Source organism: Pongo abelii, chromosome 10 (assembly GCF_028885655.2).
Source record: "Pongo abelii isolate AG06213 chromosome 10, NHGRI_mPonAbe1-v2.0_pri, whole genome shotgun sequence".
NCBI classification, from domain to species: Eukaryota; Metazoa; Chordata; class Mammalia; order Primates; family Hominidae; genus Pongo; species Pongo abelii.
In genome coordinates, this window is record NC_071995.2 from 99,159,396 (window position 1) to 99,176,602 (window position 17,207).

Consider the following 17,207-nt stretch of genomic DNA (forward strand, 5'->3'; position numbering starts at 1 on the left):
CATTATGAATTTTAAAATAATGAGAAATAACTTGTGCTGGTAAATCAAAATGTGTGATAAAAGAATGGTGTCAACAAAATGCATGCTATTAGTTAAAAACCAGTGATATTTTGGAGTTTTGATGTTTGGAGAATGGCCACTTCAGAAATGATGTTCCTAATTTATATTTTGATAAATAGAAACGATGTTTGGAGAATTGGTTATTTCAAAAGTAGTATCTCCTCATTTATGTTTTCTCATTTAATTTTCGTTTATTCACTATGTTTTTACTAAGCTACTCTTCCTTTTTTTTTCCTATCAATTTAAGTTTGGAGATAATAGGAAAGGTTCAGTTATTTGGATAGATTACTAAAGAGCTTGCTGTTGATGATGAGGAAAGTAAGAGATTAAACTTAATATGTATTCTTATGTTTTACTTTCTCGCAGCAACGTGTGTGTATTTTACTTCTTATTATTGCTTTTCATACATTGATATTAGATATACCACTGCATATCTAATGAGTCATGCAATGGACATAGAATGATATTAGATATACCTTTACAGATCTAATGAGTCATGCAATGGACATAGAATCTGAGAGAATAGGAAACTTGAGTCTGTTGGCCAATTTGTCTCACACTGAGTTTCTTAATTTTTAATTAGAGTTTAGTTGTCATAGAGAAATGCTTCAGAAGTAATGTTTATGAGATACAGACCATAATTATAACTGTATTTCTTTAGTGTTTCTCCTAAAAACTCAGAAAATGTTTTCATTTGATTACATTGTTACAGAGCAGGTAGGGTGTTTTGGTTAACAGAAAGCCACCATGTATTTCATAAGCGTGTTACAAATTTCCAAAGAACTAGAATGTAATAAAATATAGCAGCTTACTAAATGTAATGTCATCTTTGCCTCTGTAAGCATCCTAGAATTTATAGTATTATGACCATCAGTCATGTGCTGGATATTGCTGAAGTGGTGACTCATAGAGACTTCTGCCTACTGTCATACAACATAAACGTTTCTCTAAGAAAGTACAATATTAGCTATGGTGAAGGGCTCACTTTATATAGATAGTTAGCTGTTGAAAAAAATGTTTTATGTTCAGCATGTCTTTGTTACACACACACAGAATTTAGAAAAGCACTGTGATCCCAGTAACATTACATATACTGTTCTACTGGTTGCTTTTGTTCACATAACAAAATAGACATCTTTTCATATTAGTGCATATAGCTCTATGTTATTCTTTGAAGTGGTTAAATGAGTCTACTGTATGAATGTCCCATTAGTTATTTGAGCAGTTCACTGTTAATGGATAGTTAGATATTGTTCTTATTTTTTTATGTTAGTGTTTATGTATGTTCCCGTACATTCTTCTAATCTATCATGTGTAAAGGTAAACTGATCTTAAGTTCATTAAAAAAATTGTATGCCACAAAATTTTTGACAAACTAAAAATTATATCTAATATAAAATTAAGTTATTCAGGTTGGATCTCTGCCAAACATTTCAAAAGGAAAATTTCAAATAAAAAAAGATTCTCAACAAAGTCTCTATATTTTTCAAATAACATGTAATGTTTTATTAAACTGTAAACATTTTATTTTTCTCTTAAAACTCTTTATCTGCAATAGAAGCATCTGTTGCATTTAGGAGTAATTCTAATACTAATTTTAACTCTGATTTCTATAGTGACATAGAAAAAATGAAGACTGTTAACCACCTTAAGGATCTTATTTTTAAAAGTATAGAGTGCAGCAAAATAGAAGCATATAATATTGCTATATCCCTAAATTGGGGAGATGATTCAGGGAAGACTTTGGAGGAATAGAATCTAGACAGGTAAGGGTGAGTCTGGAAAAGAGGTGTAAGAAGAGCATAGATGGATCAGCAAGTGCGTAGATGGATCAGCAAGTGCGAAGACCTAGAGGTGAAAGCATGGCGCTCAGAAGGATCTTTAACAAATTCACTAAGGCTGAAGTGTAAGAGTCAAGAGACAGGGCTGGTGGGGATCCTACAAACCTTTGTTATCTTGGTTAAGGAGTTTGGGCTTCATCCTGAAAACACTGGGCAACCATTAAGGGTTTTAAGCAGGGTAGTAGTAAAATGTCCTTGGATCAGAGTTGTGAAAATTCGTTCTGGCTGTGGTTCATGAAGAACAGGGTTGCAAGGCTGGAGAAAAGGTGACTGTTTCAGTAAACCTGGAGAAAGATGATGGTGGCTTGAACTAGAGGAGTGGCTGTAGATATTGAGAAAATTTAGAGGTAGAAGCAACAAGATATGGTCACTGTTCTGGCTGAGGAAAGATGGGGCAGGTGGAGGTGTGAGAGAGGAAGGAATTAAGAATGTCCTGGTAACTTAGTGAATTTTAATGGTGTTCCCTGAGATGGTAAACACAGGTAGCCTCTGTAAACATATAAATTAATGAATGGATGGATGAATGATAGATCTACAAAGGCAGGACCATTTGATGAGGAGGAGGATGACAGTAAATACATAGCACTTGCAGTAGGTTTAACCTATCAGTTTTTTTCTTCTTTTGCTTGCTTTATATAGCTGTTGCTCTTTTCTTCATTATTTCAACAGATTAGGTTTGCTGCATCTTCTAATTGTATATCATATTTTGGATACATATTACTTTCTCTAGGTCAAGTGTCTTGGCAAATCTTCCTTTCTTCACGTAAGATGTGTATTGGCGGCAGCCGTGGGAGGTCCAGACACAGGTGGCCATGGAACTCGCTGGTAATAGAGGACACATCTCTTAAGTGGGTTGCTCTAAGAACTGATGCCTAAACCATCTCAGCATGGCGTATAAAGGAGAAGGTGGGCATGGCCAGCCTCCCTCAGCTACACTCTCTCAGGTTAGCCCTGGAAGTCTTTACACACGTAGAACCCGTACCCATAATATATGTATGGCATCTGACTTTTTCTACCCAAATATGGGAGGTGTGGAAAGCCACATTTACCAGCTCCCTCAGTGCCTGATTGGAAGACGGCATAAGGTTATAATTGTCATTCATGCTTACGGAAATCGAAAAGGCATCCGTTACCTCACTAATGACCTCAAAGTCTATTACTTGCCTCTGAAAGTCATGTATAACCAGTCTATGGCCATGACCCTCTTTCACAGTCTGCCATTGCTCAAGTACATATTTGTTCAGGAGAGAATCACAATAATCCATTCACATAGTTCATTTTCTGCCATGGCCCATGATGTTCTCTTCCATGCCAAGACAATGGGGCTTCAAACAGTCTTAACAGACCATTCCCTTTCTGGATTTGCTAAGGTCCACTCGGTGCTTACAAACAAACTTCTAACTGTGTCTCTTTGTGACACAAGCCATATCATTTGTGTTTCTTATACTAGTAAGGAAAATACCGTAGTACGAGCAGCACTGACTACTGAAATAGTGTCTGTCATTCCTAATGCTGTAGATCCTACTGACTTCACTCCAGACCCATTTAGAAGGCATGATAGTGTAACTATTGTTGTCAGCAGACTTGTTTACAGAAAGGGAACCAATTTGCTTAGTGGTATTATACCCAAACTCTTGTCAGAAATATTCAGATTTAAATTTCATAATTAGAGGAGAGGGACCAAAGAGAATCATTTTGCAAGAAGTTCCGGAAAGATACCAGTTGCACGACAGGGTGCATCTTTTGGGAGCTTTAGAACACAAGAATGTTAGAAATGTCTTAGTTCAAGGACATATTTTTCTTAATACCTCCCTTACTGAAGCATTCTGCATGGCGATTGTGGAAGCAGCCAGCTGTAGTTTACAGGTTGTAAGTACCAGAGTTGGTGGGATTCCTGAGGTGCTTCCAGAAAATCTTATTATTTTATGAGAAACTTCAGTAAAATCTTTGTGTGAGGGATTGGAAAAAGCTATTTTCCAACTGAAGTCAGGGGCATTGCTGGCTCCAGAAAATATCCATAACATAGTAAAGACTTTCTACACCTGAAGGAATGTTGTGGAGAGAACTGAAAAAGTGTATGACCAAGTATCAGTGGAATCTGTGTTGTCAATGGACAAACAACTGGACAGACTTGTTTCTCACTTTGGACCAGTAACAGGCTACATCTTTGCTTTGTTGGGTGTTTTCAATTTCCTCGTCCTCATTTTCTGGAGATGGATGACTCCAGATTCTATCATTGATACTGGAATAGATGCCACTGGGCCAAGGGGTGCCTGGACTCATAAATGTTCTCACAGTAAAAGAGGGGGTGAGAATATTAAGATATCTAAAACCAGGTAGAAAAAAGCCTACATTGTAAGATTTTAAACATTTGTAATAGTTGTATTAAGACTATGGAAAATAACCTTGCTTTTTGGGAGCCTGTGTTTTTTATTAGTTTTTTATAAGTTAATTTAGTAAGTTATGCTACTTCTATATCATTCAATGTTTTATTTTGAGGAAAGATAAAAACTTAGGCAATTCCTCAGTGTAGAAACCTTGCACTTATTTAAAATTTGGAAGAGAACATTTAAACCATTCAGGTATGAAATTTTTCAGATTACTGAAATCCCTGTAGCAGAGATGTTTTAACATTATATTTTGAGAGCTTTGGGTGTTGAAGGGCCAAACGTTTTCTGGGCATTTTTTTGGCCAGTTTTTAATGTTATACCATTAGTTAGACACTCACTAGATGTTTACAAGTTTTCTTTAGGGAAGTACAAAACTATATTAACTATTTCAAGTCATGTTTATATACATTTTTTAGAAATCTAAGTCATACCTTTAAACATTTATTAGGTTCACACAGTAGGTGTTAACATACAATTAACAGGTTCCTTGAGTAAGATAGTCCATCAGTTACCAGCACATTTTGAGCACCTGCTATATGTGGAATGTTGAACTAGATGCTTCCTGCCGTTAAGGACCAGAAACGCATTCACTCTTTATCATTCAAATGGCTTATTTCATCATAGTCATAGTTGTTATAAGATATATAGCCTACATGCCAAAAATGCTCATGCCAGTTAATGCCAGGAAAAAATCACTGACACACTACTAGTACTTCTTTGATCCTGTTCTATGCATTCTCCTAGGTAGAGCCTTCATCTTCAGTTGTGTTGATAAAGATATTTTTTGCTTTTTAAATATTAGGGACTGATATCACTGTTGATAGTGCAGAGAAACCCTCCATAATTAAGTTTTCTGTAAAAGCCTTCGTGAGCAGGATGTACGAGGTGTGCCATCCCAAAACCAGCTACTACCCTGTGCTTTTAATGTAAGTCACTCTCCTTTGCTGTGGCCTCGCTGATGTCTGATAAGTATTGTCAGTGTGCAAAAGGCTTTATTTCAGAATGTTTTATTTATAGCAAACCAAGTCTGAAAGTTTTAAGAACACAGTCTTTGTGGGTGGATGTTATTAACCGTAATTGTTGTTGCCTAGAGCCATGGGTTTTTTAACCCCATATTATCCAAATGGTGTGTATTATTCTTTTAACTTTTAAGGTTTTTGTGAGAAAAGGACTGTGAAATCAAAACAAGGAGGCACTTGTGGGTGCACTAGATAGATTCCGTCAGTATTGTGATTCTGTACAGGATTTTAAAAAATGACAAAATTCACAAAACTTACTACTTTCTAAAAAGTAACATGTCTGTTAACTGGTTGTACTGATATAAAAAGAAATATATTTGTGTTTTGTTTGCACTAAAATGCAAAAGCAAAAGTCCGATTTTTAATATCTAGAAGTTAGGGAGTTCTTTTGTTGGAGAAAAATTGACTGATCTAAACCATTCATTCTTGTTGAGATTTTTATGTGTAGGAACTCACATATAAACATGAAATAACCACTGCCAATATTCACAGTAAAGTGAGAAACTATAACATTATTTTGCTTAACAGGTTTTAAAGGCACACCACCATTTTTTCCTTATTTTTTTGCTTAATTTTTAAAAATTGTCATGTAATTCTTAAATTGTCATTTATTTGAGATGGAAATGAGATTTAAAGTTAGTTGCCTTTGCATGTAAAATATATAACTTGCAAATTAAAATATTTCTCTTTTTTTTAAAAGAAACAAGTGGAAGTAAATTTGTTTTACATAAATCTTAATTTTCAACTTTCCTAGATACTGTCATGCGTGCCCATGTGAAGAGACCACCAAACAGGCTTTGTGTGAGCAAGAAAGCTTTTCAATCACCTGGGTGCAGGCGGACTGAGTTTGAAAAAGGAGTCAGCAAAGGGAGATAAGGGTGGGGCAGTTTTATAGGATTTGGGTAGGTAGTGGAAAATTACAGTCAAAGGTGGTTTTTCCCTTGCGGGGCGGGGGCTGGGGTTACAAGGTGCTTGGTGGGCAACTTCTGAGACTCATTGTCCAGGAGAAGGAATGTCACAAGGTCAGTTGATCAATTAGAGTGGGGCAGGAGCAAATCACAGTGGTGGAATGTCATCAGTTAAGGCAGGAACTGGCTATTTTCACTTATTTTGTGGTTCTTCAGTTGCTTCAGGCCTTCTGGATGTATATGTGCAGGTCACAGGGGATATATGATGGCTTAGCTTGGGCTCAGAGGCCTGACAGATACCTTAATTGTAACTGTCTGTTGCACTGGTCAGTATTTGGAAACACATTGTTCTACCCTGCTACTTATATTGATTTGAAAGTTAATTTACAGTGATGAGGAATATATGAAAAATATATTTCTTTTGATGTTTCAAAAGGTTGCCCATGACAAACTGATTTGTTAAAACATGCTACATGTTCAAAAATAAAGACCAGAATGACGAAAAAACCCAGAGGTGTATTAGCTTCTAGTTAACGGCTGTAACAAATTACCACAAATTTAGTGGTTTAAGATGACACGAATTCATTATCTTACGGTTTAGCAATCAGAACTCAGGGTCTTTGAGTGCTAAAAGGTGCTGACAGGGTTGTGCTGTGTTTGGAGCCTCCAAGGGAGAGTTCTTTTCCTTTCGCAGTTTCCGCTGACACCTGCATATTCCTTGGCTCCCTCTTCCGTCTTCACAGCCTGCAGCGTAGCACCTCAGATCTCTCTTTGATGCTCTTCCATCATGACTTCTCCTCCTGTCTCTTTGCAGCTGTCCTCACATCACCTTCGGTGACTCTGACCTTTCTGCATCCCTCTTGTTTTTCTTTACCCGCAAGAGAGGGTTCTTGGATCTCATGCAAGAAAGAATTTGGGACAAGTCCATAGAGTAAAGCAAAAGAAAATTTATTAAGAAAGTAAAGGAATAAAGAATGGCTACTCCATAGGCAGAGCAGCTCTGCATCCCTCTTATAGGAACTCCTGGGACTGCATTGGGTCCACTAGGAAAATCTCCCACCTCAAGATCCTTAATTAATCTGAAAGGTCCCATTTGCTTTGTAAGGTCACATATTCACAGGTTCTGAGGATTAGGATGTAGACAACTTTGAGAGCCATCATTCTGTCTACCACACATGGAATTTATTTAAGATGTAAAAATGTTTATGTCCGCTGGGGCAGTCGTATGAATTCCTGAGTAGCTCATTTATCAGAATCTTTGCCCCTTGGCAGAGCTGTTGTCCTATTAACTTGGAAGCTCTACCTACACAGCAACCTTAGTCATTTTTTTCTTTCTTTCTTTCTTTTGAAACAGAGTCTCGCTCTATCACCCAGGCTGGGGTGCAGTGGTGCGACCTCGGCTCACTGCAACCTCCGCCTCCTGGGTTCAAGCGATTCTCCTGTCTCAGCCTCACTAGTAGCTGGGACTACAGGTGTGTGCCACCATGCCGACTAATTTTTTTTGTATTTTTAGTAGAGACGGGGCTTCACCGTGTTAGCCAGGATGGTCTTGATCTCCTGATCTCATAATCCATCTGCCTTGGCCTCTCAAAGTGCTGGGATTACAGGCATGAGCCACCGTGCCCGGCCGTCATTTTTTTTCCTAGTAATTCCTCTGGTATATCAGGCAGCTCACTTGACCTGCTAGCACCTTGACCGTAATCACTCTACATATTTTACCTGGAACATGTTGGGTGAGAGGCAAAATTATGTATCAATTCAGGTCACGTAAATAATAATAAGAAATAATAAATGATATCAAAAAAGGTCCGCCGGCAGACGCCATTCACTATGTGGCTGCTTCTAAACTTTACTGTCACATTTCATTGATAGCAGAAACATTGTGGAGAAGGGAGACAATCAGTTTTTCCTAGGGGTTTTCACATTTCTCCTACAAAAACTGTTTCCTAAACTCCAGGCTTGAATACTTCTATCAACTCTATTTCCAATAGTAATCCAGGAAAACTTATGCTTGGCTAAGCAGTGTACAGGAATAGCTCAAAATAGTAAAAGGCACCATACAGGCAAGTAATAGGGAGAAATGTGAATTCAAGGGCTAAAGATATAATCAGAATTAATTCAGGCCAATCAGGAAGGGCTACTAGAAAGAGATGAATCAAAAAAGTTACAAGCCTAGATTAGTTAAGATCATGAAGCAACTCTCCAACTGTTTCTTCTCTGACACGTTTGCTGACTCCTTCGAAGTATAAATGTTGGATTTTCACAGATCTTGTTCTTAGACCCTTGTCACTTCCTTTTCCATTTCCCTCAGATGATTTCATTCTTTCCAATAGCTTTAATTCCCAAGTATTTGCTGACAATTTTTATCTCCTCCTGAATTTTTTTCTTAGTTCTAGATTCATATTTCCAACTGCCTACCTGACATTCCTACTTGAATGTCTTTTTTTTTTTGAGACGAAGTCTCGTTCTGTCACTCAGGCTGGAGTGCGGTGGTACAATCTAGGTTCACTGCAACCTCTGCCTCCCAGGTTCAAGCAATTCTTCTGCCTCAGCCTCCCGAGTAGCTGGGACTATGGGTGCTGCTGCCATGCCCAGCTAAATTTTGTATTTTTAGTAGAGACAGGATTTCATCATGTTGGCCGGGATGGTCTTGTTTTCTTGACTTCGTGAACCGCCTGCCTTGGCCTCCCAAAGTGCTGGGATTACAGGCCTAAGCCACTGTGCCCGGGCCCTACTTGAATGGTTTTTTTTTTTTTTTTTGAGACGGAATCTCGCTCTGTCACCTAGGCTGGAGTGCAGTGGCACAATCTTGGCTCACTGCAAGCTCCGCCTCCCAGGTTCACCCATTCTCCTGCCTGAGCCTCCCAAGTAGCTGGGACTACAGGCACCCACCACCACACCTGGCTTTTTTTTTTTTTTTTTTTTTTTTTTTTTGGTATTTTTAGTAGAGACGGGGTTTCACAGTGTTAGCCAGGATGGTCTCGATCTCCTGAACTCATGATCTGCCCGCCTTGGCCTCCCAAAGTGCTGGGATTACAGGCGTGAGCCACCGCGCCTGGTCCTACTTGAATGTTTTTAAAGGCTTCCTGAAACAAACCAAAACACAGCACTCTTTTTTTTTTTTTACCCCAAGATGGAGTCTTGAGTCTTGCTCTGTCACCCAGGTTGGAGTGCAGTGTAGCAATCTTGGCTCACTGCAACCTGTGCCTCCTGGGTTCAAGCAATTCTCCTGCCTCAGCCTCCCAAGTAGCTGGGATTACAGGTGCCCACCACCACACCTGGCTAATTTTTGTATTTTTAGTAGAGATGGGGTTTCACCATGTTGGCTAGGCTGGTCTTGAACTCCTGACCTCATGATCCACCCACCTTGGCCTCCCAAAGTGCTGAGATTACAGGTGTGAGCCACCACGCCCAGCCAACACAGCACTCTTGACCCATGTATGCTGTGTGTCCAGCTTCAGTTTGTTCATCACCCTCATCTCAGTAAATGCTGCCTCTGTCTCTGTTCAGATTCCCTAAGCCTGAAACAGTAGTTCTTGACACTCTGCTCTTACGTTCCTCTCCTTTACCCCATCATCTCTGACAGTTGCCAAATCCATTTGTTCTTAATGGATATATATGTCAGATCCATCTCCTTTCCAGTGGAGACCGTTAGATTCTAACTCAGTCACCATTGTTTGTCACTGAACTACTGCAGTGGACTCTTCCCTCTTCCACACTACTCTCCCATCTCATTTCTTATACAGTGTTTCTTTGGCTCTCACCTTTTGTACCCCTACTTGTTTCTCCTTCTCTCACTGTTTCCCTAGTTCTTTTTCCTACATCTTCATCCACTTTTCCCCCCTTTTCTCTGTTAAACACGTCACTGTTTCACTCCACTATTTCTCTCTCTTCCTCGGATTTCCTTTAAAACTGTCAATTAGATCATGTCACTGCTCTCTTAGTTAAAATTCATTAGGGGCTTCCATTGCATTTAGGATAATATCTGGTGGGGGACTTCAATAAACCACTGACAGCACTAGACAGGTCATCAAGACAGAAAATCAACCAAGAAACAATGGATTTAAACTATACCTTGGGACAAATGGACTTAACAGATATATACAGAACATTTCATCCAACAACAGCAGACAGAATACACATTCTGTTCGACAGCGCATGGAACTTTCTCCAAGATAGACCGTGTAATAGAGCATAAAACGAGCCTCAATAAATTTAAGAAAATTGAAATTATATCAAGCACTCTCTCAGACCACAGTGGAATAAAACTAGAAATCAACTCCAAAAGGAACCTTCAAAACTATGCAAACACATGGAAACTCAATAGCCTGCTCCTGAATGAGTATTGGGTCAAAAACGAAATCAAGATGGAAATTTAAATGTCATTTGAACTGAACGACAGTAGTGACACAACCTATCAAAACCTCTAGGATACAGCAAAGGTGGTGCTAAGAGGAAAGTTCATTGCCCTAAACGTGTATATGAAAAAGACTGAAAGAGCACAAACTAATACTCTAAGGTCACACCTCAAGGAAAAAGAGAAACAAGAACAAACCAAACCCAAACCCAGCAGAAGGAAATAACCAAGATTGTAGCAGAACTAAATGAAATTGAAACAAAAAAATACAAAAGATAAATGAAACAAAAAGCTGGTTCTTTGAAAAGATAAATAAAACTGATAGACCATTGGCAAGACTAATGAAGAAAAGAAGAGAAAAAATCCAAATAACCTCACTAAGAAACAAAACAGGAGATATTACAACTGACAACACTGAAATATAAAAGATCATTCAAGGCTACTATGAACACCTCTATGCACATAAACTAGAAAACCTAGAAGAGATGGATACATTACTGGAAAAATACAACCCTCCTAGCTTAAAACAGGAAGAATTAGATACCCTGAACAGACCAGTAACAAACAGTGAGATTGAAATGGTAATTAAGAAATTACCAACAAAAAAGAAGTCCAGGACCAGATAGATTCACAGCAGAACTCTACCAGACATTCAAAGAAGAATTGGTACCAATCCTTTTGACACAATTCCACAAGATAGAGAAAGAAGGAACCCTCCCCAACTCATTTTATGAAGCCAGCATCACCCTAATACCAAATCCAGGAAAGGACATAACCAAAAAAGAAAACTACAGACCAATATCCTTGATGAACATAGACGCTGAAATCTTTGTAACTGACAAAATACTAGCTAACTGAATCCAACAACATATCAAAAAGATAAACTACCATGATCAAGTGGGTTTCATACCAGGGATGCAGGGATGGTTTAACATATGCAAGTCAGTAAATGTGATACAGCACATAAACAGAATTAAAAGCAAAAATCACATGATCATTTCAGTAGATGGAGAAAAAGCATCAGACACAATCTGAAAGGCATCCCTTTCTGATTAAAACTCTCAGCAAAATCGGCATACAAGGGGCATACCTGAATATAATAAAAGCCATCTATGGACAAACCCACATCCAACGTAATGCTGAATGGGGAAAAGTTGAAAGCATTCCCTCTGGGAACTGGAATAAGACAAGGATGCCCACTCTGACCACTCCTCTTCAACCTAGTACTGGAAGTCCTAGCCAGAGCAGTGAGACAAGAGAAAGAAATAAAGGGCATCCAGGCCGGGCGCGGTGGCTCACGCCTGTAATCCCAGCACTTTGGGAGGCTGAGGCGGGTGGATCACAGGGTCAGGAGATCGAGACCATCCTGGCTAACATGGTGAAACCCCGTCTCTACTAAAAATACAAAAAATTAGCCAGGTGTGGTGGCGGGCGCCTGTAGTCTAGTCTCAGCTACTCAGGAGACTGAGGCAGGAGAATGGTGTGAACCTGGGAGGCGGAGCTTGCAGTGAGCTGAGATTGTGCTACTGCACTCCAGCTTGGGTGACAAAGCGAGACTCTGTCTCAAAAAAAATAAAAAATAAAGAGCATCCAAATTGATAAAGAGGAAGTCAAACTGTTACTGATTGCTGACGATATGATTGTTTACCTTGAAAACTCTAAGGACTCCTCCAGAAAGCTCTTAGATAAAATATTGGGGGAACCCACCCCCGATATTTCAACGTAGGTTCTATTTTCCATAAGTGTCAGCCGGCTGAGAAATAAAGAGAGACGGTACAAAGAGAAGAATTTTACAGTTGGGCCGCCAGGGGTGACATCACATATCAGTAGGACTGTGATGCCTGCCTGAGTTTCACACCAGCAAGTTTTTATTAAGGGTTTCAAAAGGGGAGGGAGTGTAAGAACAAGGAGTAGGTACAAAGATCACATGCTTCAAAGGGCAAAAAGCAGAACTACTAATAAGGGTCTAACAAAGATCACATGCTTCTGAGGGAACAGGACAAAGGGGAAAAGCAGAACTACTACTAAGGGTCTTTGTTCAGCAGTGCAGGTATTGTCTTGATAAACGTCTTAACAGAAAACAGGGTTTGAGAGCAGAGAACCAGTCTGACCACAAATATACCAGGGCGGAGTTTTTTCCCACCCTGGTAAGCATGAGGGTTCTGCAGGAGACCAGGGCATATCTCAGTCCTTATCTCAACCGCGTAAGACAGACATTCCCAGAGCAGCCATTTATAGACCTCCCCCCAGGAACGTATTCCTTTCCCAGGGTATTAATATTAATATTCCTTGCTAGAAAAAGAACTTAGCAATATCTTTCCTACTTGCACATCCATTTATAGGCTCTCTGCAAGAAGAAAAATATGGCTCTTTTTGCCTGACCCCGTGAGCAGTCAGACCTTATGGTTGTCTTCCCTTGTTCCATAAAATCGCTGTTATTCTGTTCTTTTTCAAGGTGCACTGATTTCATATTGTTCAAAAACACGTTTTACAATCAATTTGTACAGTTAACACAATTATCACAGTGGTCCTGAGGTGATATACATCCTCAGCTTATGAAGATAACAGGATTAAAAGATTAAGTAAAGACAGGCATAAGGAATTATAAAAGTATTATTTGGGAACTGATAAATGTCCATATTAATATGAAATCTTCACAATTTATATTCATCTGCTGTGGCTCCAGCTGGTCCCTCCGTTTGGGGTCCCTGACTTCCAGCAACAATAAAAGAATTCAGCAAGGTTTCTGGATACAATCTTAATGTACACAAATCAGTAGCTCTTCTATACACCAACAGCAACCAAACAGAGAATCAAATCAAGAACTCAACCCCTTTTATAATAGCTGCAAAAAAAAAAAAAGAATATACCTAACCAAGGAGTCAAAGACCTCTACAAGGAAAACTACAAAACACTGCTGAAACAAATCATAGACAACATGAACAAATGGAAATACATCCCATGCTCATGGATGGGTAGAATCAATATTGTGAAAATAACCATACTGCCAAAAGCAATCTACGAATTCAACATGATCCCCATCGAAATACCACCATCATTCTTCACAGAATTAGAAAAAACAATTCTAAAATTCATATGGAACCAAAAAAGAGCCCACATAGCCAAAGCAAGACTAAGCAAAAAAGAACAAATCTGGAGGCTTCACACTACCTGATTTCAAACTATACTATAAGGCCATAGTCACCAAAACAACGTGGTACAGCTACAAAAATAGGCACATAGGAAATGGAACAGAATAGAGAACCCAGAAATAAACCCAAATACTTACAGCCAAATGATCTTTGACAAAACAAACAAAAACATAAAGTGGGGGAAAGGACACCCTTTTCAACAAATGGTGCTGGGATAATTGGCTAGCCACATGTAGGATCCTCATCTCTCACCTTACACAAAAATGAACTCAAGATGGATTAAGGATTTAAACCTAAGACCTGAAACTATAAAAATTCTAGAAGATGACATTGGAAAAACTCTTCTAGACATGGGCTAAGCAAGGATTTAATGACCAAGAACCCAAAACCAAATGCAATAAAACAAAGATAAATAGCTGTAACCTAATTAAACTAAGGTGCTTTTAGTTTGTATGGCAAAAGGAACAGTCAGCAGAGTAAACAGACAACCCACAGAGTGGGAGAAAATTTCCATAAGCTATACATCTGAAAAAGGACTAATATCCAGAATCTACAACAAACTCAAATCAGTAAGAAAACCCCAAACAATCTCACCAAAAACTGGGCTAAGGACATGAATAGACAGTTCTCAAAAGAAGATATACAAATGGCCAATAAAGATAAGAAAAATGCTCAACATCACTAATGATCAGGGAAATGCAAATGAAAACCACAATGTGATACCACCTCACTCCTGCAAGAATAGCCATAATCAAAAAATCAAAAAACAATAGATGTTGGCATGGATGCAGTGAACAAGGAACACTTCTACATTGCTGGTGGAAATGTAAACTAGTACAGATGCTGTGGAAAACAGTGTGGAGATTCCTTAAAGAACTAAAAGTAGAACTACCTTTTGATCCAGCAATCCCACTGCTGGATATCTACCCAGAGGAAAAGAAGTCATTTGAAAAAGATACTTGCACATGCATGTTTATAGCAGCAAGATTCACAATTGCAAAATCATGGAAACAACCCAAATACCCATGAATAAATGAGTACAGAAACTGTGTGTGCCCTCCCCCCCATATAGATTTTGTATCTATCTATCTATCTATCTATCTATCTATCTATATATATATATATGATGGGATATTATGCAGCCATAAAGAAGAATGAATTAACAGCATTTGCAGTGACCTGGATGAGATTGAAGACTATTATTCTAAGTGAAGTAACTCAGGAATGGAAAACCAGACATTGTGTGTTCTCACTGATAGGTGGGAGCTATGCTATGAGGACACAAATGCATAATAATGATGCAATGGTCTTTGGGGACTTGGGGGGAAGAGTGGGAGGGGGGCGAGGGATAGAAGACTACAAATATGGTGCAGTGTATACTGCTCGGGTGATGGATGCACCAAAATCTCACAAATCACCACTAAAGAACTTACTCATGTAACCAAATACCACCTGTACCCCAATAACTTATAGAAAAATAAAAAATAAAAGTAAAAAATAAAATTATGTATTCATTTAGGTATTTGCTATTTTCAGTTTTCTCAACTGGTATATTAGCTCCATAAGGGCAGAAACATGTCTTTTATGTTCATCACTGTGTCTCTTGCCTGTGGCGTCTAGTTCAATAAAGGAGGTGAATAAATAAATAAATGTATACCACATGAAAAAAGATTACAGCGCAAACAGTTAAATAGCCCCAGAAATAAATATAACTTTTAGAGAGGGCATTGAGGAGAGAGGTTGAAGGGAAAGAAGGGTCTGTGTTAAATAAATTCCTAAATATTTATTCTAGCAAAGTGAGTTGTCAATCACAAATTTTTATCTGAGTGTCCTGCCAATTATGATGTGGGTATTTTAAAGCTTTTACTCTCATTTATAACTATATTTATTTTTGTGTTAGTAAAAGCAGCTTTCCAAATTATGCCTGATGATATCTGAGTATTACTAGCTTTGTTTTCTTATCTCTTTTTAATTAGATAAATTATATCAAATGAACTACAATTATGTCTCATCACCATATTCATAATTCATTTGTTAAATGCTAACTGTGTATCTGGTATTTTATAGGTATCGTCTCATTCAATTTTTACAGCAGCCATAAGAAGGAAATGGTCATATCTCATTTTACAGATCAGAACACTGAGGCTCAGAGAAGTTAACTACTCCGAAGTCATATAGCCAGTATTTTCTGGAGCTGGAATTCAAATCAGATGTGTTCAATACCTTCTACTACCCCATTGCTGTCTTTATGGTGAGTTATTTTAGTACACATTAAGAAATACATGAAATATGATTGGTATAGATAAAGTATTTCTATTTATTAGGCAGTTAGGAAACATTTAACTCAAAATTTTAAAACTAAGAAACTTTTTTTTTCTGAGTAAATCAGAAAGGATGTTTTCTTCAACTATTTTTCTACATGAAGCATTAAAAAAGGATGAAATATTTTGACATACAGAAAGGCATACAGACTAGTATAATAACACCTTTGTTATTACCACTTATCTTGAAATAAAATCTTACTGGTACAGTTGAAAGGCCCTTGTGCATTCCTCCCCAGGGTCATTTTCCTCTCTCTTCCTCAGTAGTAACCGCGATCTCAACTTGATCCTATCCTTGCAGCTTGTGTATCTTGGCGATAATCTGGTGGCTGAGTGCTGAATGGATGGGTGGCACAATGGCAATTAATGTTATTCTTTTTCCTGAAGAAACTTACCTTATTTCTTTGCTTTTTTTTGTTTGCTACTCTTGCTGGTTGACTTCAGATTTGTAACAGATGGAGCCATGACATTTTGAATTCTCCCCATCATACCATATAACATGAGAAAGGATTGAAAATGTGTAAGTTTCAGAGCCTGTATCTTTGGGACGAAGGATCGGTTCAGTAGTTGGTGTTTTTAATCCCATTATGATCTGAAGTCAAATTAGAATGAAGAGCCTTAATGCAAATAATCTTGAGTACCTCATGACTTTTTAAAAATTTTTAAAGGTGAGTGGGTTGGGCTCAAATTCTGGTCAAATTTCAGGTGGATGAGCACATTCTGTGTTTCCAACATTTTCCTCAGATTTTAAAAGTTAAGTATAGTATTCCTAACTTTGTATGATCTGTGCATAAGAGTGTCTTGTGAAAGATTCCCAACAGGTTTAGAGTGTAGTTTAGACTTGGTTACATGAGAGGTCTTCCCTCACCCTCGCCAAATCTAAGGGAAGAGACTTCCTCAGGTTGGCAAAGAATTGAAATAGACTTCTTCAAAAAGACAGAAAGACAAAAACAAAAAATAAGGACAATATGTTGCTAATTAAGATGCAAAATGAAATGTTACTGGTTCAGTGTAACTGATTTTTGTGAAAACAAATAGAGATTTTTAGGGAATGATAGAAAAGAGGAAAATAGGTAATAAAATGAAGGAGAAGCAAGAATTGTGATTGTGATACATTTCGAGGACTGGGGCTAAAAAGCTACTCTAGGGAATAAATGCC

At 38.2% G+C, this 17,207-nt stretch overlaps 1 protein-coding gene and 1 pseudogene across 2 annotated transcripts in view; both read left to right on the forward strand.

Annotated features, from left to right (window-relative positions):
• The first annotated feature begins 2,788 nt into the window (after window positions 1–2,788).
• LOC100435433 (phosphatidylinositol N-acetylglucosaminyltransferase subunit A-like) lies at window positions 2,789–15,978 on the forward strand (annotated as a pseudogene).
• Window positions 15,858–17,207, forward strand: part of GAS2L3 (growth arrest specific 2 like 3) — a 43,492-nt gene continuing 42,142 nt past the window's right edge. Inside the window, exons 1-2 of one of the 2 annotated variants that reach the window (XM_024257394.3) lie at window positions 15,926–15,978; window positions 16,493–16,568. The gene's annotated coding sequence lies outside the window, so the exon portion shown is untranslated. Of the gene's footprint in view, window positions 15,979–16,492; window positions 16,569–17,207 lie in introns of both variants that reach the window. The other variant, XM_024257393.3, reaches the window with a different exon arrangement.